At 38.9% G+C, this 24,068-nt stretch overlaps 1 protein-coding gene across 13 annotated transcripts in view; it reads left to right on the forward strand.

Moving 5' to 3' along the window:
• The first annotated feature begins 10,242 nt into the window (after positions 1-10,242).
• Positions 10,243-24,068, forward strand: part of ARPP21 (cAMP regulated phosphoprotein 21) — a 147,427-nt gene continuing 133,601 nt past the window's right edge. For 11 of the 13 annotated variants that reach the window (XM_045200138.2, XM_045200146.2, XM_024565845.3 and 8 more), the window contains exon 1: positions 10,865-11,667. The gene's annotated coding sequence lies outside the window, so the exon portion shown is untranslated. Of the gene's footprint in view, positions 10,385-10,864; positions 11,668-12,880; positions 12,976-24,068 lie in introns of those variants that run through there. The other 2 variants (XM_045200139.2, XM_053930316.1) reach the window with 2 other exon arrangements.

A 24,068-nucleotide genomic window follows, 5' to 3' on the forward strand; every position in this document is an offset into this window, starting at 1 on the left:
GCAAGCGAACCTGGGGTTGGTGTCTCTCCCCCACCCTCAGATTCAAAATTTTATGAATAGTATTTTCTTCTTTGTCTTCCAGTTTTCCTCTCTCTTCCTTCTTGGGACTCAGGGGAATATTGAAACCTGCTTCTTCCATGGCTGAGTAAACTCCTAACAGATAAAATCTCCCTGAAATGACAACAATAAACCCTGGGGAGTAAAAGAAAAAGAAACAATCCGCTGGCTTAAATACTATGTGCAGTTTGAGCCCCGTCAATTACCTACTAAAACAAAAATATTAATACTCTCCTTTGGGCCATAATAGAACACAGAAGCTCTGCAGTGTAACATCCATGATACCACCTGAAACTGAATGACGTTCAAAGGTGCAGGAAATGTTACTCATTCTCATGAGGATAAAAAAGTCAATGAAGGCCAGCCTCCAAAGAGCCCTGATTTTGGAATCAGGAAAGAACTTTAAAGCAGGTGTCACAGCCAAGCTAAACAAGCTAAAGGAAAATACTCTTGGAATGAATAACATGATAGAAAATCTCAGTAAAGAAACAAATTGAAAAAGAATAAAGTAGAGATCCTAGAACTGAAAATTATAATACCTAATTTTTTTTAAATCACTGAGTAAAAGTTGCTTTTAATTAGGCAAAAGATAATGTATTTTGTTTCTGGATGGATTTAAGACTATATAAGAAATAATTTGCAATACTTACACTCAAATAGATATGATAAGCTACAGCAATCAAAGAAATCTGCCAAAAATGTTAGTGTGTATATGTATGTGCATGTATAGGAATGTTAATTATATATAATATATAGCATATTTATTATATTTATGTAACATATTTATTATACATTATACATTTTAAGATATTAGTGTGTGAATATATCTATATATGTATATACATATATAACACATTATATATAATATAACATAACATATTATGATATGTAGCATGTTACATGCTATATTGTGCATGTGTTATATGATATATATGTATACATACATGCCGATGCATTTTTTAAGAAGCAGACAAACACAGCTAAACTATTTTGAAGCTAAATAGGATGCTATACAGCTGTCAAAGAGACCTACTGAGAGTTTTTCATATAATATGTGCTATAATATATTAGAATGGATAATATATATGTTGTTACATATGTATGTGTATGTGTAGATTTTATATATTTTTACAATATTTGTAAATATATCATATAATATTTACACATATTTCTTTTTTTTAGAGTCCTTTTTTATTATTATTATTTTTTATTTTTAGACGAGGGGAAGGGAGGGAGAAAGAGAGGGAGAGAAACATCAATGTGTGGTTGCTTCTTGCACACCCCCTACTGGGGGCGCAACCTGGCCTGCAACCCAGGCATGTGCCCTGATTGGGAATCAAACGGGCGACCCTTTGGTTCACAGGCCAGTGCTCAATCCACTGAGCCACGCCAGCCAGGGCTACACAGATTTTTATACAGTTTGCCTTTACCCTGGTTACCATAGATCAACTAAGCAAATATTGCTTGTCAAAGGTAAATTGACAAAGAAATGATGTGTTTTATTAGGCAAATCTAGGTTATAGTGTATTTTTTTTGGGGGGGAAGAGTGATTTATGAGCTTCTTGTGCCTTTCTAATGAAAACTTCTTTAAAAAAGTATGCAGTTACCTATAAGTGGAACCTAATCAACAAAACAAACAAGCAAGCAAAATATAACCAGAGACAGTGAAATTCAGAACAAACTGACAGTAACCGGAGGGGAGGGAAGAGGGGATAATGGAGGGAAAAGGGGGAAGGGTTTTCAGGAACATGTATGAAGGACACATGGACAAAACCGAAAGCGGGTAGGATCAAGGGTAGGTAGTGGGGATGGCTGGGGTGGAGGGTGGTGGGGGGAAAATGGAGACAACTGTACTTGAACAACAATAAACAATTTTAAAAATAAAAAAGTATGCAGTTAATTTTATTACGATATACTATGTACATGCTGGAGCCTCTTTCTTCTGGCCTAAGTCCATAAAAAAGACAAAAAATGCACAGGGAGACTAAAGGGAGGTGTCATTAGTATGTTAGTAATTATGGAAAAGGACACATAGATGGAAGAGAAAATTAGATTGTGGAAGTAATCCAAGCAGGAAGGAGCTCCGAACAGGTTGCAGTAACAAAGGTAACAGCTTCCCGAAGCAGGAGAAGCTGAGTAGCAATTGAAAAGATGGTAGTTTACAGGTCTCACTTGGTGTCGCTGGCTTGTTACTGACGTATATTCACCCCCACTTTTTGTCAGGCTGTACGAGGAAAGAAGGCACATGACTAGAGCAGCACAAGGACTTCTGTTCAGCTATAATAATAATACAGCTATATGCCAGTAATCTGAAAATGTGAAGAAAAGAGAATTTTTTCTTTGGGAAACATAAATTTAAAATCTTAGTACAAGAAGAACTAGAAAACCAGAATATGCCAGAAATCATAGTTGAAATGGAGATGTGTCCTTAAATTCTACCTCTGTCAAACCATCAAACTCAGATTTTTGAGGTACAGATAATTCTTCTTTTTATTTATACTTTTCTGGAAGAGAGAAAGTGAAAGGTCAGTTAGGACACTAACGATATGATTCTAATTACCCCCCTAATAGCTGAAATAAATAAGAACAATTCAAGAAGGGAAAATTATATAAATCAGTCTAATTTAGGAACATGTAATAGAGTATTGGAAAATGAACAAAATAGAAATTCTAGAATATATATATATATACATATGTATGATATTAAAAATCAATGGATGGTTTAAGAAGAACACTAAACATACTGGAACGAGAAATGGCAAAGCTGGATATAAGAAATTCATAGAATTTTGTGCAGATAAGGAAATTTTCTAGAAAAGCTATAGCTCATATCTCATATGAGTCCCAGAAAAAGAGAGAATAAAAAAAGAGGCAATAACCAATCTGGGAAATTTTCCATAACTAAAAAAACAAGAGTCTTTAGATTAAAAAAGATACATTAAATCTCTACTAATAAATGAAAATAAACTATAAAACAAATCCTAAGATAATATTTTGAAAAACACATTCAGTTGTATGGTTTTAAATGAAGCTTCCTACAACATAAAAATTTCACATGCACAATGGAAAAAATTTGAAATGAATATGATATATGTTATCACATGGGGTAGCCAAATTCTTGTGTCTATATTAATGACAAAGTAGAATGTAATGTAAAATTGTTGATAGATTAAAAGAAAGCATGATTAATTGTTGAAAAAACTAACAACCTATCCAGAAGACATGCTATTTGTACACTTGTATCCAATAAAACATAATCAAAAATGCATAAAGCATAATTAAAATGATTGAAAAAATTAACCAAGCCATAAAATAATCAAATATTATTCAAATATGTTAACGCAATTCTCTCAGAAGCAAATGAATCAAGCAGACAGAATTGAAAGCACAATAAAAGATTTAAAAAATAAAATAAACAGTTTAATTTTATAAATCTAAACTAATATATTTACCTAGAGCCATGTACTAGGTAGAGGACATGCATTATTGTCAAGAACACATGGGCTATTAACAAAAATTTTCCACATGCCAAATCCTGAATAAGATCTCAACAAATTCAAAACCATTTACTTAATTAAAATAAAATTAAAGTCCAATAATTAAAAGTACACACTGTTTAAAAAATGAAACCTTTACAATTAAAATAAAAGAGAAAAAATCATTTAAATAGTTCATGGGATAAAAATGATTTCTAATGGGAATTACCACATAGAATTAAATGGTAAGAAAGTGCTAATAGTAAAAGTTTTGTTATGCAGCTAAAATGTACTAAAAGGAGGATATATTTTCTTAAGTGTGTATAGTAGGAAATAAGAAATATTAAAATTTAATGAGCTAAGCTTTCTCCTTAAAAGGCTATAAAATAATAATAATTGAACAAACCTCAAAATATTAGAAAGATACAAATGTAGAACTTAATGAAATAAAAACATGTAGATTTTTTTAAAAACTGGTTTTGGGGGAAGAACTAATACAAAGAATGTTGGCAATATCAATAAAAATACATGAGAGATGGTACAATTAAACAACTTTAGGAATTAATGAGGTCATACCTTGAAATAATTTGAATTTTACTGAGGGGCATTAAAAAACCAACTTAAAAATAGAAGAGACTCATGATATTCACACTTGGGAAGACAAAGCAAATATTCCAGTTCCCTAATCAGTCTATGAATTCAATGCAATGTCAATGAAAATACCAATAAAATACTGTATGAAAATTTCTAGGCTCTTTTGAGAATTGAAAGGAAAGACAAAAGGTAAAGTTAAAAATGGATGTGTTGACCAGACAGTGGGACTTCTTTCACAACATGTATGTATTAGAAAATCACCATGACATATACTTTAAATATCTTACAGTTTTGTTTGACAATAACACCTAAATAGAGCTAAAAAATAAAAGAAGGAGATGAGGTTCTCTCCTAGAAGATATTAAGTCTTAATGTAGCAAATCAGTAATTAAAACTGTGATATTGTTTAGATGAAAACTTACTGCGAGCACCTCATTTTGGAAATTTAAAAAACAAAAATAATTGAGGCTTTAAGGTGGAAATGACTTATTCAAGTGTCATAGTGATTTGGTGGCTGATTGGGTGAACCACGTTCTGGTCCTCTGAGTCCCAGGCCTAGCCCTTTTGCTACAGTACATGTTACTCTCCCACATACTGTCAGACCAGTGGAGAGTTTATGAGTCAGGGAATCTAGATTGTCCTGTGGAAGAAACAACCCCCCAGATTCCGTTGGTTGAAACACAATTTTTTTTTCTTGCTTAGTTTATATGTCTGACACGGGTGAAGGTAGAAGTCTGCTCCACATGATCCTTCAGGGACCCAGGCTGATGGAGGCAGGTCGTCACATCGCTAGACTTTCTGGGCAATTGGTCTCACCCATGGCTGTGTGGGGGTGAAGGAAACTTAGAGAATTTCACAGAGGCTTCTCATTGGCTCAGCCCGAAGTGGCATGTATCAGTTCCATTCCCATACCAGTGGTGAGAAGTTGTCATTTGGCCCTGCCCGACTGCAAGAAGGGTGCAGAGTGAGGTTTCCTTTCTGTCCGTCTAGGATGGAAAGAACTGGATACAGTGAGCCCCGGATGACACTTCAAAGCAGTAAAGTCAAAGAAACTGCCCTGCTAGGCTGGTGATTCTTGTCTGACTGTCTCTCTCCCATTGCGCCTTCCAGTTTTTTAATGCATTCCTAAATACCTGTGTCTGCAGCCCATCCGAGAGTTGAAATGTAAATACCTGCTAATGTAAGTCCAGTCAGTGATCTTGGCTCTGTGTGGTCAAAAGAGTTAAAATGAAAAGTGAAGAAAGAGGATCAAAACAATGGTTTGGAGGTTTGCCCACGGTGCCCAGGGATCCTCTTTATTTCTGGAGTGAAAGAAGGCAGACCAGTAGTTTACCAGATTGTAACTTCTTGGGCAGAAAGGGTTCACTCAGCTTCCTCAAATATTTACCCTTTTTATAGAAAAATAAAAGTGTCTGTTGCCTGTGTTAAGGGGAAAGTCTGAAGCAACCAGGTAATTAGTAAGCTCATAGAATTTTTATTTAATTCTTGTTCCATAACAAAAGTGTTTGCCTTAATTTAATACAATTCAATTAAAGATGTACACAGAAAAAAATTTGGTTTTTCATGTGTATGTGTTTTTTGATCTACATAATTTACACCAGGAAGGCAACGCTCAATCAACTCTTTAATAAAGACCAGAAATCGAAACAAAAGATATTCAGAAGCTAACATACTATCTTAAAATCTAGTATTATACCAAAATATAAAATATGGATACTTTTGAAGAACAATTTAAATTTTAAGGATTTGACCTACAGGGAAGCCAAGCCCACCCATAGCTTTCACTGATGTATAACAGGCTACCACGTTGCCATTAATATATTGATATAGTCAATGTTGTAAAAAGAACCCCCGTGACTTATTCTAAAGTAGAAAGGGAACAGATTATAAAGTAACATGTATTTTGCAATCCATTTATACAAAATAAAGTTATATATTTATGGATATATATGCACAAAGATTGGCTAAGTACAAAAGTGTTGGCTGTTTGGGTGGTGATATTTTCAGAGATTTTAATTTTTTTTAATCTTGATTCCCCTCACCTTTTTTTTAACACTGTGTCTCTATAGATTTTGCAAATGTGCATTTGTTTTTGAAAGAAAAAAAACATTTTTTAAAGAGTAGCTTCGGAGAACAAATTGCACATACATTTATGCATAATTACAAATCTGTATATTCTTTTTCAGGCACTGGGTATTGGCTTACAACTGGATTTCCAGTAAGATCTTAGTATTCTTTTGAAATATTAACACTATGGGTATGTTTTACCTTTTAAGCATACACGCCCACACACATATACCATTTTAAATTATGAAGAACAGTTTAAAATGTAAATGACCTATATTTCATTAGAGATGGATTGTAGCTGTTTTATTCTAGTGCCTAATCCATAGACCTTTGAATATCATCTCATTGTCGAGAAGCCTAATATATTATTCCAAGTTCAGAACAACTTGGTAACCTTTGTCTTCTTTTGTGTGAAGATGCTTTATCTCGGGAACGGGAACATAAAAGTGGAGGCGGGATCACACACAGCGCTTTGGCAAATGTTAGGCTATGCTCTGATTCATCCCTTACAATTCAGGGGGATAACATTTACCTCTATTCTCCTCATATAAGCTCCTGATGCTTCTGCTTCATTTCTACTTTCAATTCGGAGCCCAGTTTTGTTGTTTTTTTTTTTTTTAAATGAAAACCATCGCTTATGGGTCCCCTAGGAAGTTGAGAACACTTTGTGCGGCAGCCGTTCCTGGAGGAGGGTACAAACGTGGGCCAGGTAGAGAGAGCCTGCAGGATGCCCTGCCTGCACACACCTGCTCTGCACTCAGAGTTCCTGCATCTGTGGGCTCTGCTGCCAGCTGTACCTGCCTCAGCTGTGCCAAAGCCATGGGTCCCTCGGGGCCCCCAGGACAGAGAAGAAAGAAACACAGTGCTCTGGGGTCCAGAGGGACACGATCCCCCAATACGAAAGATGTGTCTGAATGCTGGTATTTCTACCCGAAGAGATACTGAAAAGAAATATGCAATGTAGCCTATAGCCTTTTTTGTGGTTTGCTGCTGAGATCTTTTAGTGACAGGTTTCCTCTCTTGAGTTATTTCCTCCTGTTTCTTCCTATTGTCCCTCCTTTGATGGAGATGCATCTCTATGAAAATTCTGCCCACATTCGTTTTTGAGGGAATTTCTTGGTTTGTATTCCCAGCAAAATATCCCTGATGATGTGTGAAGGCCCCTGTTCACTCGTGGTCGGCCTGTGAGAGCACCGAGGGTTCACGGAGGTAATTTTCTTCCCACCGCACCCAGCAGACTACAGAGAAACGTGGCTGCCGTCAAGGGATCAGTGCCATCAGAACATTTGGTTTCTAGTCTCCCAAGTCCTCTTTGTTTTTGATCGTGACATTTCTTCGTGCTCAGATGCATACATGATGTAACATTCTTTGTTGATGTTCTGAAATGTGCTTTGGAGTTATTTTGGCTTAGCATAAAATAAGAATGGGGAACTAAACTTTTATGGTTGAAACACTAATCTTTTCCTTCCCCTTCTGATTCCCCTGTCTTTCTGTACCACGCATATCTGTATGCCTTTAAACCCAAGACTTGATATGTAATAAGCCCTAGACTGTTTTGTTGGAAACAGGGCAAATGAGAAGTCTCTCCAGGGGATGTGGAGACCTTTATGGTGGTGGGAGAGAAAGCCCTGAAGGGGAGTTCCTCGCAGCCGAATTGTTGAGGAATGATGGAAGTTCAACAGCATGGAAATTCTACTTCTCGCTTCAGCTGAGAAGGTGCTTACAAAGGTAGCTGGGTGATTTTAGCAATTTGCCTTATTTTGAAAATCCAATTTGGAAGCTTCATTAAAGGACACTAATTTAGTGCCTGAGGGGAATATGTGTTTAAAGGAGCTTGTCGAGACAATCTTAGATGTTTGCCGGTGTGTAGGGAAGCACAACTCCCCAAGCTGGGGTTACCTGGTTACGTGCCGGCTCTTTCATTTCAAACATGATACCGAATAAATTCACAAGCACCCAGATCAAAAGAATAACAGCACCATTTTCTCTTCTCATACCACCACCGTCTCCTGTCCCTAAAGTTAAGATGCTTTCAGTGCATGAACAATTCTATGACAGGTGCTGTGGATCTGTCACCAGAGGTTCAGTAAGGTACACATCAGTACTAGTGAGGTTAGTGGGGGTTAATAAATGGCAGGTCAAGGACTTTTAAGAATGGTAACTTTCAAATTGTTTTTTAAAAACACAAACACTTTCTGAATGCCTGGAAGAATCACTTCCTGCTCACTGCCTGCCTAACATTCTCAGAAGCATATATTTCAGTGCCACACTGGGACAGAAATCTTAAAATTGGGTAGCTCTAAGTTACTGGCCCCCATGGCCTCGGATAAACTTGAGCCTTCCCCAGTGCCTAATTTGTTGACAAAATGTCATGAGAAAGGGTAGCAAATTTGGGTGAAGCCAATCAGTCTTATTCTTCTTTGGGATGCTTTCCTTTTTGTGTTAAATTTTGTCATACGCTCTGTCTGTCCACACAGTTGTAAGATGTGGGAGCATTTTGTCTTGTTCTTTTGCATAATCTCTGGAGTTTGTACTAAGAGTCCTGATTGAGTTGCCTTCCCCCCACCCAATGGCTATAATTTCTAATTCAGTCTGTAGCAGTGGGTCCCATTCTCTTAGTGAATTCTCAGAGTAAAATCTGACTTGTTTTAGGAAGAATTTGTATTAAGGGCAAGCCGTTAAGTTTTCCTGTTAGTTAGTTACCCATCCATCCAGTCAAGAGATGCTGATGTCTAGTCCCATCCAGAAAGAAAGTCAAATACACTGACCCTCTTCCCATGTGGTCCCAGTTGTGTGGAATTATGACGGTAGCACAACCTGGCATTACAACCCCACCCCGCCCCCCCGAAAAGTAGGGTTTTTCATGATGTGAGATAAAGGAAAGGAAAGAGAACTGGAAATACTTTTTACTAATTTTCCCTTGAATTCCATATGGCTGGAAGGAAGGGAGGGGGGGGATGCCTGTTCAAATGCTTTTGGAGAGGACTGAGCAGAAATAGATCAACATAAGGGTCTTGAATTCCTTAGGCTTCATTTGCTGAAACCTCGTTCTTATTCCAGCAGTAGCTGGTCCCCGAGGCAGACAGCTTCTAATATTTGGAAAATACAGTAATGATGTGTTCATCAAGGGCCAGTACACCCTTCTCCTGTTTTTTTTCACAGTGTTTTGTAGAACTACGCACATTATCTCTTTGGTACTTACAGTCGCTGTCTTAGCATATGTGAACATGGCCACGGCTGTTGAAATTGCATTTCTTTAAAAAAGGGAAAGTGCATCCCTTAATAAATCTGTTTATAATGTCTGTCGTCAGAAATGGATGTCAATGAGTGAAACTAAAAGGAGGTGGAGTTTTTTATGATATGGTTTATGCTAGTTGTGTATTTGTTGTCTATTCATGGGGTGACTAATTGCGGCTGGTGAAAGTTGATTTTCTCCTCTTCAATTGATTGTGGGGTGGGGTGTTCATTGTACCAGATCCATAGTTACTCAGCGTCTACATTTCAGAAGCTGAATTGCTGGATACTGTCAAAATGAGCTTTGGCAATTCCGTGTAGGCATGTACAACTATAATTTTGCTTCACATTAATAACAACCTAGCAAAGAAACCCAGAATCAAATGCCTTGCTCTCAGCTGGGGGCAGAAAGCCAGAATGATATATCTTGGCTGGTGACTTATAATGTTGGAAAAGTAGGCGCTACAAGCACTCAGGATGGGTGGGTGGTATTCCGGAAATGTATTCCCATTCCTCCACAATTCCTTTTTTTTTTTTGTAGTGTGTGCCCTGAGACAATTAAAAAAAAAAGAATTACAGATATTAAAAATAGCACATCTCCAAAACAAATGGAAAATGCAGCTCTTTTGTTTCTTTGGATGTCAACTCTGTTCCCTGCCCCATACCCTGCCCTGCCCGCGTTTCTGCGGCACCTCTGTGATTCTAAACTAGCGCTCCGTTGGCCGCAGTCAGGGCGGTCGGCCATAGGGAGAGCACTTGGCGCTGCGCACCGGACTTTCGGTCTTGCTAAAAGCCGCGAATCTCTGAGAGCTCTGAGGCTAAGGATTCATTGGGTGGAGTGAGGTGTTTTTTGTGGGATATTCTCTGCAGAGTTGGCCTGGAAAGTGAGCACCGGAGCAAGGGACCTGAGCAAGGATCTGCCAAGTGCCCAAGGAGTCGCGAGGCGCCAGGGAGCGGTATGCATTTGGGCTCCGGCAACCCGGGCGGTGCGCGCTTGCTGGCCCGGAGCAGGGAGGCTGTATGGAGGGGCAGGGGGCAACGTGCCAGTTTTCTCTCTGATTAATGATGTTCACGCTGCTGCGCGTGGCTCATGCGCTTTGTCTCTAGCCTTGGGGCTGGTGGAGAACGGCTGGGGGGACGTATGGAACCGCGCGCACCAGGCGCACCTGGCAGGTGCCTGTGCTCCCACTCGGCCAACTCTGGCCGCGCCCTGAGGCAGAGAGGCTCCGGCACCCAGCCGCGGCCATCTCCGGGGTGTGGCGGGTCAGGGGACTCAAGTCTGCAGCCCAGGCAGCTGCGGAGCCACATGGCACACGCGCAGCGTTGCCTCCAGCCGGGGCGGGACCGGACACGGCAGGGGCTGCAGAGAGGAGCCGGGCACCGCCCCCCACGGCAGTGCCAGCCGCGTGGGAGGGCACAGTCGGGCGGAGGGGCAGACGACGAAGGCGGGGAAGCAGGGGACGCGGAACCGAGGGACAGACCAAAGCTGGCTGGCTGGCTCAGAGTGGGACTGACAGTGACAGCGCTAGGGACAGGTGCGAGCAGTTAGCTTGAGACAGAGGGAGAGAAAAGAGAAAGAGAGAGGAGAGGATTCGCGTGCTCCCTCCCCTGCAGACGCCCTCCTCTGTCCGAGGGAAGAGGCTGGGGCACTGAGTGGGAGAGGGAGAGAGAGAGATGTGGGCTCCGAAGAAGGCAAGAGGGACCCTGCATCGCTAGTGGGACCGAGCAACAAGGAGGAACAGACAGACCCACTCGGGGACTGACAGCGAGAGTGGCAGCCCGAGAACTGAGCGCAGGAAAGCCAGAATCCCGGACTGTGCTGTCAGGCTGAGCGCGAGACAGACAGACAACGTGCAGAGAGACAGACGGGTAGACAGGAGGTGGGGGCACGTTCATTCCCAGCAGCCACCCGGGCAGAGAAGGCAGCGGCGTGCCCCCTGAGTGTGTCTGGAGCAGCGACTGGCAGCAGGGGCGGCGAGGTCGCCGGCTGAAGCCACCAGCGTTGCCGAACGCTTGGCCGCCACAGACAGCCTTGCAAGGATCCCAGCCTACGCTGTAAAAACCTCGTTTTACTAGCAGTTCAATAAATCGACCAAAAAAAAAAAAAAAAAGCCAAGCCAAATCAAACTAATCCAGCCAAATCAATCATTGAGAAACAATAATATTAATAAAAGCCAAAAACTTAATCAAATCAGACAAGGCACCGAGACGCTGGGGCGACATCCACTGCGCCGTCAAGGTAATGGTCAAGGTCTTCGACGTGAGCATTGCACGCCTTTTGTGAATTGTTCTCTTCTCCTTTCTGCCATGTATCTGTGCCTTTCCTTCTAATTGTTTCCAGTCTGCATTTCTCCTTCGTGTTTGTAGAAAGCTGTTGTCGTGTGTGTATTGTGTTCTGTTTGTCAAAGGAGGGGTAAACAGCCCCTCCCCCAAACGAGGCAGAGATGGAAAGATGGAAGAGGATTGAAAAGGGCAGTTCTTTCCGTCAGAGAACTCTACAGTGATTTATGCAGGTATCACGATGGAAAGTTTGTAAGGCTCTGATTTCATTGGAAAGAGAGCCGGACAAGGCGCAAAAAGTTGTAATCTTGTTTGTTGGACTCGCAGGACTTGGGGTCCTGGCTCCCAAGGGGGTTGGGGGGGATAGATGTTCGGCTTTATTTTTACATGTTTGAAAACTGTGTTTTATGGCAAACCCTAATTTGACGTCTTCTGTGGCAGATTGTAAGTTTAGTGGTAGAACTGAGTTGAATTAGGTGTTTAGAAAGTTTCTTAGGAAGAGAAATGGCCTGAATATTTCTGCATAGAAATAGAGCTGGAGAGGATGTGGTTGCTGTCAGCTGCCCAGGTTCAGTACTTGGTCACCTCCTGAGGATACAGGATAAGGACAGAGTCCAAGGCTAAAAGGCAAAAAAAAAAAAAAAAAAAAAAAGATGGACTTGCAAGTTACAGGGGTGGGGAGCTGGTAAGCACAATGCAAGGCTGGTAGATAATCACTTTCATGAGAATGCGTTTAGAATGCAGATACCAGATACCTGCCAGATTTATGATCTGTACGGCCATTGGTATGAGACACTTCAGCCTCTCTAAACAAGCATGGCGTTCTCCAAAGTTGACATGAAACTGTACAAGATTTCGTGCAAATGCTGACTAAATCCGAAAGATGCCTACCTCCTCCTCATCCACCTTGGAGATCATCAAAATTGCTAGGATTGTTTTAAGAAAACAGAGAAATGGAGATGACAGGGCATCATTTTTCATGTGGTAAAACTTAGAAAATCTTTGACGCACGCTTTAAAATAAATGCACCTGCTCCTTTGATCCCCTGTATTTTGTCACCGCAGGGCTTGCATGTCTTAATAGTATCGTAGTTAGTGTCATCTTCACAAAAGGCAGTCATTTGGAAGCTGAGAGCTCTAGCTATGTTTTGTTCAAATAGCCAAGTAATCTCCTCTCTTGGCAATAATTGCTTCTGCTACGTTCCTAAGGTGGACCGCGTGTGAGAAATGATGTGTGCACTCCTTTCAGGTTTGTGTGGATTTTTAAGGTATGTGTTTGTGTTTGAACCTATATTTCCTTTCATATCACAGTTTTTTACTTGTTTTTATCACTTCAACTACCCGAATATTTTTCAATGTTCTGGAGAGTTTAGTATATTCTCTAAGGAGTACACTTTCTCATTACAAAAGATACAAAAGGCTAACCTATTCCTATCCTTGCTTATCAATGCAATTAATAGCTTTAAAATAACTTGGTTTAAATGCAATTTCCAAGTCATTTAGACTCCTATGCATGAATGTCTTAATTTACCTTGTCTGCACATGATTTCTGTTACTTCATGCATAATATAAAGTTGCTGTAGACTATTTAACAGAATACTTTGTTTAGGTGAGTCATCTTTAAAGAAACTTACACAGCTCCAGAAACTGACTTGCAGTGTCTCAGTGACTTAATTCCACTACAAGCTGATGCACTTTGCAATGTTCGGCTCAGACCGAGACAGGTTTGTGTGTGCTATTAGATTTGCAAATTGCTGCTCTCCCAGTGACTTTCCCTCCCAGATCCCAGCTGAGTGGAGTTACCTTGAGAACTGTAGCATTAGCCCTGTTAGAGCGTGCTCCAGTGGGGAGTTCTGTGCAGTCTATTTTTAATGCTATTTAATGAAGGAGCAAGCGCCTCACTCAGCAATAAAAGCAGCATGATGGAAGACAGAGCGGTGCGTGGTTATGGGTCCTGGAAAAGGATATTTGGGAAGGTGCAGACTGGCTTCTGGATATGGTAATTTTAATTAGTCCTAATATATTGCACTAACAGAAGTCAATTGATTTTTGTGAGCAATTTACACATGAATAGTTTGGTATGTCTTCATAAACCTCTTCAGTGATTCTTAGAAAGAAGACTCAATAATTGGAGTGCCTTAAAACTTAAGCAAGATGCTTAAGGGAGTTTCTGCATGCGTACTATTTTTAATACAAGCTGTCAGGCTCTGGGGTGGTGAGAAGTGCAGGAATAATTTCAGGTTCCTATAGTATTGCTCTAGTGAAGGGTCTGGAGCTTGTAAAATGGAACTAACATCCTTCTATGGTATGATGATAAGTTGAAGCTCTGCCTTGTGAATTTTTTTTGTAAACTTGAAGGCTAGGTCCAGAATTGGGACAACTCCGTAAAGCAGGGAGTTTTTGATTGATTGAACTTGATAGAATATTTAAGTTGTTTTCTCTCCTTATTTTGAAATCTATAAGCACAGTAGATTATCTGACTGGAGGTTAAATACTTCAAAATGGAGATTGCAGAGATAGCACTGATACTTTTTGGAGTATAATAATGAGGCGGGAGTATCTGAATATTATAGTGCGTGAAACATAAGAAGCCATCTGTCTGCAGTGTTTGCATATATGCAGAACACTTGTCTTCAGTCAGAACATGAGAATGTTCAGTGGGAAAGGTCTCTGTTGTTCATTTTCTTATTAGCAATATACTGTAATCAGGTTATTTCTTTGTTCAGAGTGAAGCTGATTAGACAAATGACTCAGTGGTTTTAAAATTAATGAACATAAAAGAAAGTGATGTTTTATTAAGTGGGAAAGTGAGCCACATAATTATTATTAAATAAAGCTGTTAGAGTGATGTACAAAGTTGTTCTGGATTTTGCCAATTTTTATGAAAAACAATAAAACTAAACTACTAAGGGAAATGCATTGCGAGGAGTTACTGTCACTTGTTATTGTTTGTGTTTTCCACTTTGTACTTCCAGAGGGGAAAATAATCTTCACTAGCTCTAATATTTTCCTTAGTGGTCATGCTATTTGGACCACAAGGCTGCTGTCTTTCTCGAGATTCTAAAGTCACTGGGCATTCCCATTTGAATTCAATGTGTATTTTGTCTGTGGACAAGATAATGATAAGCTACATGAGTAGAGAAGGGAATGAGTCAGCCACTGAAGACATAATATACAACGTAGCCAGAAGTGAATATGCCTGAGCAATCTCATTAGTATGGGGAGACAGTCTGAAGTTCAGAAGGTTGGAAATTGCAAATGAACCATTTGTATATAAGTGAGTTCAGTTCAGACCTGCTTTGTGACAAGGTTGGTTAGGCAAGAATATGGGGCTTAAAAATGATGTCGACACTGAAAGCCATTCCTTCAGATGGTAAGTACTGGCATCATTCTAACTGGTCCCACGCAGTGGTAGCATGTTTAAAAATGTGTGAATCTCTAATCAGAAAAAAAGAACGGGCTTCCTTAAAAATGCATTATGTCACCTGGAAAGCCCTGAACATAATTCAAGTCAGTGATGATGAACTTATAAAACACATACTTCTTCTCCTTAGACAAAGGATCTTCATGTTTTAGGAAATCAGGGGCTCCAGAAGCTCCTCATTTCTGCTGACTTTGCTTTCTTTTATTTTTTCATTCTAACGTTGAAATTTAAATATGATCAATGATTTCCAGCAGTGATATAAGTAAATGCTGAAGGACTATTAAAGGTGAAAAAGAATATAAGCAAAATGTGTCTGTGACTAGATTTGTTTTTCTCAGGCTGTCTTTGCTTCTGAGTGTAGGTCTTGTTTAAGGATTATTTATGCCAAGTTCTAATAAATTGATATTTTTCAGTGACTTGGAGTCTTGTAATTTAAATTGATTTTGCTCATTTTGGGTTAAACTTGGCCCCGGATGTTCAAAGTATATATTGCTTGAATTTACATCACCATCATTTCATTTCTGTGAGGATAGATATGAACTGAGATATAAAATATTAAATTGTATACATTAATATAATATGCTTGGTAAAGAATAAAGTGTTTCCGACAGAGTATCATGTTCATTCAGCAATTTTTAATGTTTGGTAACTGTTATCTATGTCTCAGAATCCTCTGTAGTCTGGTGGTATTTTCTTAAGGCATAAAATGCCCATACAACATTTTTAATGTATCTTGCTCTAAAATTACTGGGATATATCTATGCCCTGGGAAATAGCTATGCAGGTAAACCAAAAAGTGAATTGAAATAATTATTGGGGACAATTGAAAGGAAATTGAAAAACAAAAGGTTTGACTAGAATACACCAGATTGACTCCCTACTTTGAAGTTGAATTCTTGTCTTGCTCTTCTTTTCTAGCTGCCTGCATAGATCTTAGTATTGTCAGGTAAAGCGAATGTTAATCACTGTCTATGGCCCAGAAAATCAATATTTTAAATTCCTCTGCATACATTTCCCAAGGAAATTTCTTCTGGCAGTTTTTTGTAAGCCCCACTTTATATACACGTCCATGCCACAGGTTACATAAGATTTTTTATAAGCTCTATAATCAGGTGTTATCAATTAGCATAAAATTACAATTGTGACTTATTAAAATGCCAAAGATTAGTCCAAAATTGTCTCATTGAAGGTACACACTCATAATTATTTCTTAGTCATAATCTTATGCATCATTTTTAAAGTAATTTACTCTACAATTGTTCCTTTTAACTAGCAACAGAAAATAATTTAATTTTCTCCAGGTAAAGGGGAGACAGGTTCTACTAGTAATTATCCCTTATAAAACCAGGCCTCTTGCCACATTCTCACATTTCATACTACTTCAAAGTGATACAGCAGTTCTTACATTAGAAATCATTGTAGATAACACCCAAAATATTAAGATCTTGTTAACAAAATCACTTCCCTTGATAATAACATTGGTTTTAAGATAAATACAAATAAAATATGCTTTCAATTGAAACCAGGATTCAAGATTTTTAACAGAAAAGCAATGACGTCGCTTTTTATGCAAATCTTTTGGCAAATTTTGCAGAGATTTACTTGGCACACTGTGGTTAATGTTTCTACGCAGAATTGCATAATGTAGTAGATGGTCTTTTTTCTACAGGTTTTTTTCATTGAGATATATTCACCAAGCTGATCTACCTAGAGAAACCCAGTAATCAATCCCTGGTACCCACACAAGCTAAGAAATAAGTCCTTGTGATAGGAACATGCAGAAGAAGAACTCAGGGACTTCTCAAGCAGACTGAGTGCTAGAGATCTCAATAATGGACACGTATTCTCTTGCATTTGCATTACCGTTGGTTGCTTCTTTATTACACACTAAATACTGGAGATGAGAATGAGGGCCACCTACAGAGGAATGATGCTCATATGTTTAGCAGATCTTCTTCTACTTGCCAAGACACAATACTCACTTTAGAACACTAGGAAATCATACCTGAAAGGGAAAAAAAAAAAGTAATGCATGTTGACATGTTTTGATCTAGTCAGAACTGAGAATCAATACCAATAATCGAGGCAAAATATTGCAAGATCTTCAGAGAACGAAATGGAATATTGACTTCTAAAAGTTTGATGGCCCTACAAGTCCAAGTGTAATACCCTTTGACATGGAAATCAGAAGGCCCAGCTCTTATCTAATGGTTCGGTAATTTGAGTTGCTTTCAGATGACCTCATCACTATTACAGAGATCTAGAAGAATCAAGCCGCGGGTTGACAGAGAGTGGAGGAAGGGCATGGAAACTCACTGGCATTCAGGGGCTAAGCATAACTGTGTAAGTTTTGCTTTCTCATACACTCAATAAGAAAACAAAAATCTAGTAAATTATTCTTGCAGCTTTTATCAAGAGTTATAAAAATGTGTCTAAAACCACAACCTAAAATCCTCACATGAAGTTCCCAATATTTATTAATAAGAAAATATCTGTACTCTGCACTGACATGTTTTTCTTAGCATTTTGCTGATTGGTATGTATGTAACTTTGGTAGAAATCCCAGCGTTGCTGGCATTTGATTTAATTTAATCATCAAAAAGCTGTTGGATGGAAAATAAACAGATTCTATCTGAGGGTGTGACAGAACCAAGACTTCTCCAGCATTTACAAGCTTTAAATACTCATTTCTTCTTTATAACACTATCTTTTAAAAAAGAGTATTAAAAACCAAACTTTCCATTGAAAATATGGCACTCTTTTGGGGGGAAAGATTAAGGTTTACAGTCAAATGATGACTCTTTAAGCCAGTGTAGCACATACTTGTGTTAAAATTGCTGTTGAATTCTGCCAAATACATTAAATTTCAGGATGTTGCAGTCATATCTATGATCCTATTTATTTAATGTGGCTTATAAGAATAATTGCACTAACGCTTTTAAATTACATAATTTTATATTTGTTTTTTATTTTCTTTAAAGATTTTATTTATTTATTTTAGAGGAGAAGGGAAGGAGGGAGAGAAACATAATGTGTGGTTGCCTCTCACGCGCCCCCTACTGGGGACCTGACAGGGCCGCAACCCAGTCATGTGCCCTGACGGGGAATCAAACCAGTGACCCTTTGGTTTGCAGGCTGGTGCTCAATCCACTGAGCCACACTAGCCAGGTATATATGTTTATTTTAAATTGAACTAAATATGCTGGTATTGTGAGAACTTGAAGAAATTATCAAACATCTGGCATAACATTAAAGATGAATTCAAAACCCTATTGCAAACAACTAGCTAGTATTAATGATCCTGTATTTTTTTTTTCCACTCTGATGCTGTTTTAACTTTGGTCACAGCACATACTTCCTCTGTGAAGATTAAGATCTTACTCCAACCCTGAAATTTCCACATAATTGCTAACAGAATTCTGGAAAAACTATATAACGTAGCATGCGGTCATGTCACGTGTACGTGCTGTTGCTATCTGCACAATTAAGCACTCTCACAACTGGATGCTTTAATCTTTAATTATTATTATAAGTATTGTCTTGATCTGGAACTATAAGTGACAGTTTTCAGTGTTTATTTCTTTTTTCCAGCATCAAGAGATGAGAGCGCATACACAGTGAGAGGTGACACAGTTGATATGTGTAAAACTGTGTGTGTGTGTGTGTGTGTGTGTGTGTGTCCTGTCAGGAGGGATTTTGTTTTATCATGCAGATTGTCATAATGTCTGCATTATTTGTCTGACATGATGTAGGAAGCTATTTGGAACTCATTGGAACTTCCGATCAAAAGCAAGGTTAAAACTAACCAAGGGGATGTACACCAAAGGTGTGCGCGGTGCTTATCTGAGAGGGGGCAGGTAACTCTGTGTGTGATAAAGGAAGGCGTTACCACAAGGAAGCATGGGCCTCCATGAGATTTTGCAGGTTCTAAAATGGTACAAAATTGGAATTGAAAGAAAAGGTCTAGGGAAGCAGGCCTATACAGCGTAGTGTATCCAAATCTCACTTCCCCAAAAGTCACCTTCATGAATACGTAATTTACCGCCTGAACCACCAGTCCCAGTGTTTGGCTTCTGGGTCTGAAAGAATAACTAATAGTGTAACTGTGGCCAAGACTCTAAACCTCTCTGTGCTTCATAGTTTCAGCAGATTAAATTGTGTAGAAACACCAATCCAATCTGAACTAATTACTGGTTACGTGACTCTAGCAATTTTGTTAATTGCTCATTGCTTCAATTTATGAGAACGTAAGTACAATAAGGCCTACCTTGTAGGACTGAACAAAGTATTGGGACCATAGGTATTATTCACTATAAAGAAACCATTATCTTCGTATGAAAAACTTTAGAGAGAGAGTTAACCTCATTACATGAGACAAACCTCCCTTTAAGAATTTTTTCTTCATTTTTTAACTTTTTTAGTAATTTAGAGTTCTTCTCTTCCCACCCCATAAAAATTTGGATGGTTAGAATTAGGGAGTAGCTTTACCCTTTCTGTGCCTAACTAGTAAAGGCCAAGCCAATGTGTCAGCTAACCCAGGAAGAGTGCATTACATAAGAATCCTGACGTTTGATGAGGCTATCATCTTCTGTCAGTCTCTCAGGAAAGGGATGGCCCATCTAGATGTTCCTAAATAATGAGCACATACAGGTATTTCTTTTTTCTCCAAAACATTTTAATTGTGTGATGTGTACCATCTAAAAGGGATGGCTGAAGAACCAACTAAAAAGGGGTTGGCACGGACCCATGGAGAAATCATGTTGAATCCTGAACAGCTGGGCGGGAGCCAGGAAGCAGCAGATTTGGAGGGGATGGGAGATGGAGCCAGCTTTCGCCTCCCTCCCAGACCGGACCGGAAAGCAAGTGCAGCTTTGGGCTTGCTGACGCCCCCCTGGCACCCCCACTAAGTGTTCTGAGCACAGAGTGAGCTGTTTGGACTGGGCAGCTCACCTGGCCTCTGATCCTAAAGTATTTGCACCTAGTTTTGCCAAAATGAGTCATTTCTACACCTGTGTGGAAATGGTCCGGAGATAGGGAAACGTCTCCCATAATTGGGATTTAATCAATAGGCTCCCCATCAGGAAATGGAGAACCACGAAAGAAGATGAGCCACGCAAAACAGTGAATTATCAGATAATCGCACTTTATGTTTTAATTATACTTTGAATACCAGCCGTTCTTAGGGATACCACAGTCAGGAAGTTACACAATGAAACTTCTCTGAAGGTACCTAAGAATAAATTTATAACCTTTGGTATTCTAATATTGGCTGAAAAACAAAACAAAAAGAGTAGAAAAATTATATATCATAATGCTATAATATATTATTATATATTATGATATATAATATATTATTATAATATATATTCACCATAAGATGCATACTTAAATACAAGAGTCATTTATGTAACTCACATTAAGCAAGAAGTGATTTAGCCCAAAAGCATATTTCCCAATACATTTTTCTTTATTGTCCGTAGCAGTTCTTGCTTAACATGTGGCAGATATTTAATCAAAGTTTCCTGAATTAAAAATTGACCTTTATATTGTTGATGGCATTTAATATTCAGAATTCAAAATCAGCTCTAAGCAAAGTTTTAATTGTATTTCTTCCCTTAAAGTTTCAGCTTAAGTGGATTTAACATTATCTTTCTGAAAAAGAGAACAAAGGGATGCCCTTATTTTTAAATTGCAACTGACCTGAAGATTATTTTGGCTGTTACAAAGAAGTTTCTTCTTCAGATCTCAGGCAACGAATAAGGTTTCTACAAGAATAACAAAGCCCCTAAATAGTCCGCTTAAACTGAATATATAGATCACATTTCCATGTACATGGGGATGGGTGAGTCCCAGGCCAGTTCACAAACAAGTTCCAAATCGCTGGTACAGAGAGCTAGAGACAACTCATGTGTACTAGATATGGCCTTTGGAGAGATTAACCACGACAAAGGGGATCCAGCATGCGGGGAAGGAATTCACTGCTCTGAAGATCTGGGCAAGTAGGCAGCCGTGGAATAGAAGGTAGGGGTGAGGAAGGGAGGGGGAAGAGAATACTGACAAACGGGGAATTTTAGACCCCTTATCTGGTCTTAAGCAGAACAGTTCTGACCAAGCTACAGGGGAGTGCATTTCTCTTCCTGCTCAGTGGGAATAGCAATAGGATTAACAAGGGTTAAATAACAAACCATTTAATCCACTCAGAATCACTGAAAACTGGATTAATGCTTTACCCCTCCCTATAAAAATAATCTAGTCCAAAAGGAAGGGATACAGCTGATTCAGAGTGTATCTCTTAATTTACCTCCTATATTTTAAGATATGCCATGTGAGGTTCTCATTGAATGAACTTCTATTCACCCACCCACTTCCCAAAGAAAACCCAGACCTGGCACCTTGATTTGGAGAGATGAGAAGCACATTCTTTTTCTTTGCTGAGACTGTGGCAGGCTTTAGGAATACATAGAAAGCAATAGGTTCTGCTACAGCTGGTCCTCTCGTCAGGAAGTCAGAAAATATATTTTGGACCACATTATGTCAAAGCCGGGGAATTTTGATACAAGTTGAATCGAGGAGACCTGAGTTCCTGTGTGACAGTCAGCAAGACTTGTCTTGGCATCACATATCATAGTTATTTATTCATTTCTCCATCCTTGTTTTTCCAATGTTTATTGAGAGTTTTCTATGTGTCAGGCCTCATGCTAAATATTTGGGAAATTGGCTGTATAGGATTTTATAGGTATTTGGGTGACTTAAAGGCAATTAACAGTTTGAACAATGACTTGGATGATTGAGAATATGAGGAAACTCCAAAATGATAGATGATAAAGCAATGTGAATTAATTTTGACAAATTAGAAAAACATTTCCTTACTGGGAACGTTAACTAGGAAAATCCATAGGAGTTGTCTCAAGAGTAGAAACCATACTGTTTCCAGAAAACAAACAAGGAAGAATGAATGCCACTCGTCAGCTGCTGGGGAAAAGGTCTATTAATGGTTAGGCCAGAAACTAAAACCATCCGTTGGGAAGCTCTCTACCAAGAGAAAGGAGTCAACTGATTAATTAAGAGGATCTATATGACATTGGGACGAAGCACTGTATTCTTTTTTGACCTTTTGAAACAATACATTTACAATATTGCTTACTAGAGTTGCAACCAACTGATTCAAGTAGAACTGGGATTTGGAACAGCAAACAAAGTTCAAGTTTATATCAGATCATACCAAACTATCTGTTTAGAATTAAAAAAGCTTTTTCTAAAGGCAGATTATTCTTTGAGTTTGGTTTGAGGTGCCACATCTATGTTTGAGAGAGGACACTAAAATAGTTTCAGAATATTATGAAAGTCTTTAATAGATTGAAATATAGTGCCTGTAAACGAGGAGATGAGTTTTCAGAGGAGTAAAAGATTTGCTTTATTGGACACCTGAAGGATGATTTGTTTTTGTTGTTTTTGTTGTTGTTGTAAAGGATGCACTTCTTTCCATTGGCAGAGACAAATGGTTAGGTTTTTGGAAGCAGAGAGGTACTGGGTACGTTGTCCCAGACCTGGTTCATGTTCCAATCTCGCTCTGAAACAGTGAGAAACAATCTACTTTTAGAAGGTACTCACAAAGCAACAGGATTACAGCAGAAGGTTGCTGAAATCTCTTCCAGTTTAGTTCCTATAATTCAATGGCATTTTTGTATGGTATCCATGGACTGGTTTTATATTGCATTTCACGATAAATTTTGGTTATACTTTTTGTTTTAGCCTGAAAATAAGGCCTAACATTACAAAATAAGAGTGAAATGATTAGCAGAAAATCTTACCAAGAATAGTTGTGAAATTAAGGGGTTATAAGGTCCCAGGCTAGGGTTCAGATGCCACTCCACAACTCCATAAATTTCTTAAGCTTTCTAAACTTCAGCTTCCTCATTTCTAAAATGAGCCAGTTATAAGAATTAAAGCTGAAAAGCTTAGCCCAGTGCTTAGTACTATTCATTTATTTCTACCTGGTGCTCATTCTTTTTTATTTGCTTGTCCTTTATTTTGTCCTTAGCACAACCTTTGCCTGATGCCATTGGCCTCACATAAATAAAGCGTCCCCCTAAGATCCCTCCCAATCTTGAGAATGTTTTCATGATGCGGCTGTTATCTTGAGTGTTTTGTTCACGCGTAATTGGAGTTCATTTTCAGCACAGTCATACTATACATGATAAGCAATTCCAAGCCAAGGGTGCAGTGAGAACAGGCCATCTGGGGACACCTGAAGTCCAGACGTCTTTCTAAAAGGTGCTCATCTGCCCAGATAGTAGGGTTTGACATTTTATAAGCGTACATGGGCAGTAGGAACCTTGAAAAGAGAGTTGGGCATGGATGATTTCTTATTCCATGCATGAACAAAATTCCATGCAACATTTTATTATCTACTAATGGTGACTCACCTGGAGTGAGGCTGTGGCTCTGAGGCATATTTACAAAGAAAGTTAACTAGGGCTTCTAGATTTGTCTAGAAAAGGTGTAGAAAGTTTAATTTTAACACCCTTCCAGGAGCAATCTGGGACTTTAAGACCTAGAAATGATTTCAAATAAAGTTACGGTGGACTTGTGATTTGTACACTTTGCCGACGAAAGCAATAGCCAAAGCCAACAGAAGACCATTTGTATAATCAGAGATTCGCCAAAATGATCTAGCAAGAGAAGAAGGCTCTAAAATAAATTTTCCTAAACTCACCAGAAAACATTACCTCTTTGCTTTGACCTGGCTGTGAAAAATAGATTGGTTTTGATGTTTTAGGAATGGATTAGTTGATACCACATGCGTCCTTGTTTATAGATTAGATCCTCGGGCTTAGGCAGGGATCAAATGGTTTGCACTGTCACTCAAGAAATTGGTGGCCACTAAATAGCCCTGGACCGGCAAACTTGAAAGGACTGATACATTTTACTACAAGT

The sequence above is a fragment of the Desmodus rotundus genome, chromosome 8, assembly GCF_022682495.2.
Source record: "Desmodus rotundus isolate HL8 chromosome 8, HLdesRot8A.1, whole genome shotgun sequence".
Classification (NCBI taxonomy): Eukaryota; Metazoa; Chordata; class Mammalia; order Chiroptera; family Phyllostomidae; genus Desmodus; species Desmodus rotundus.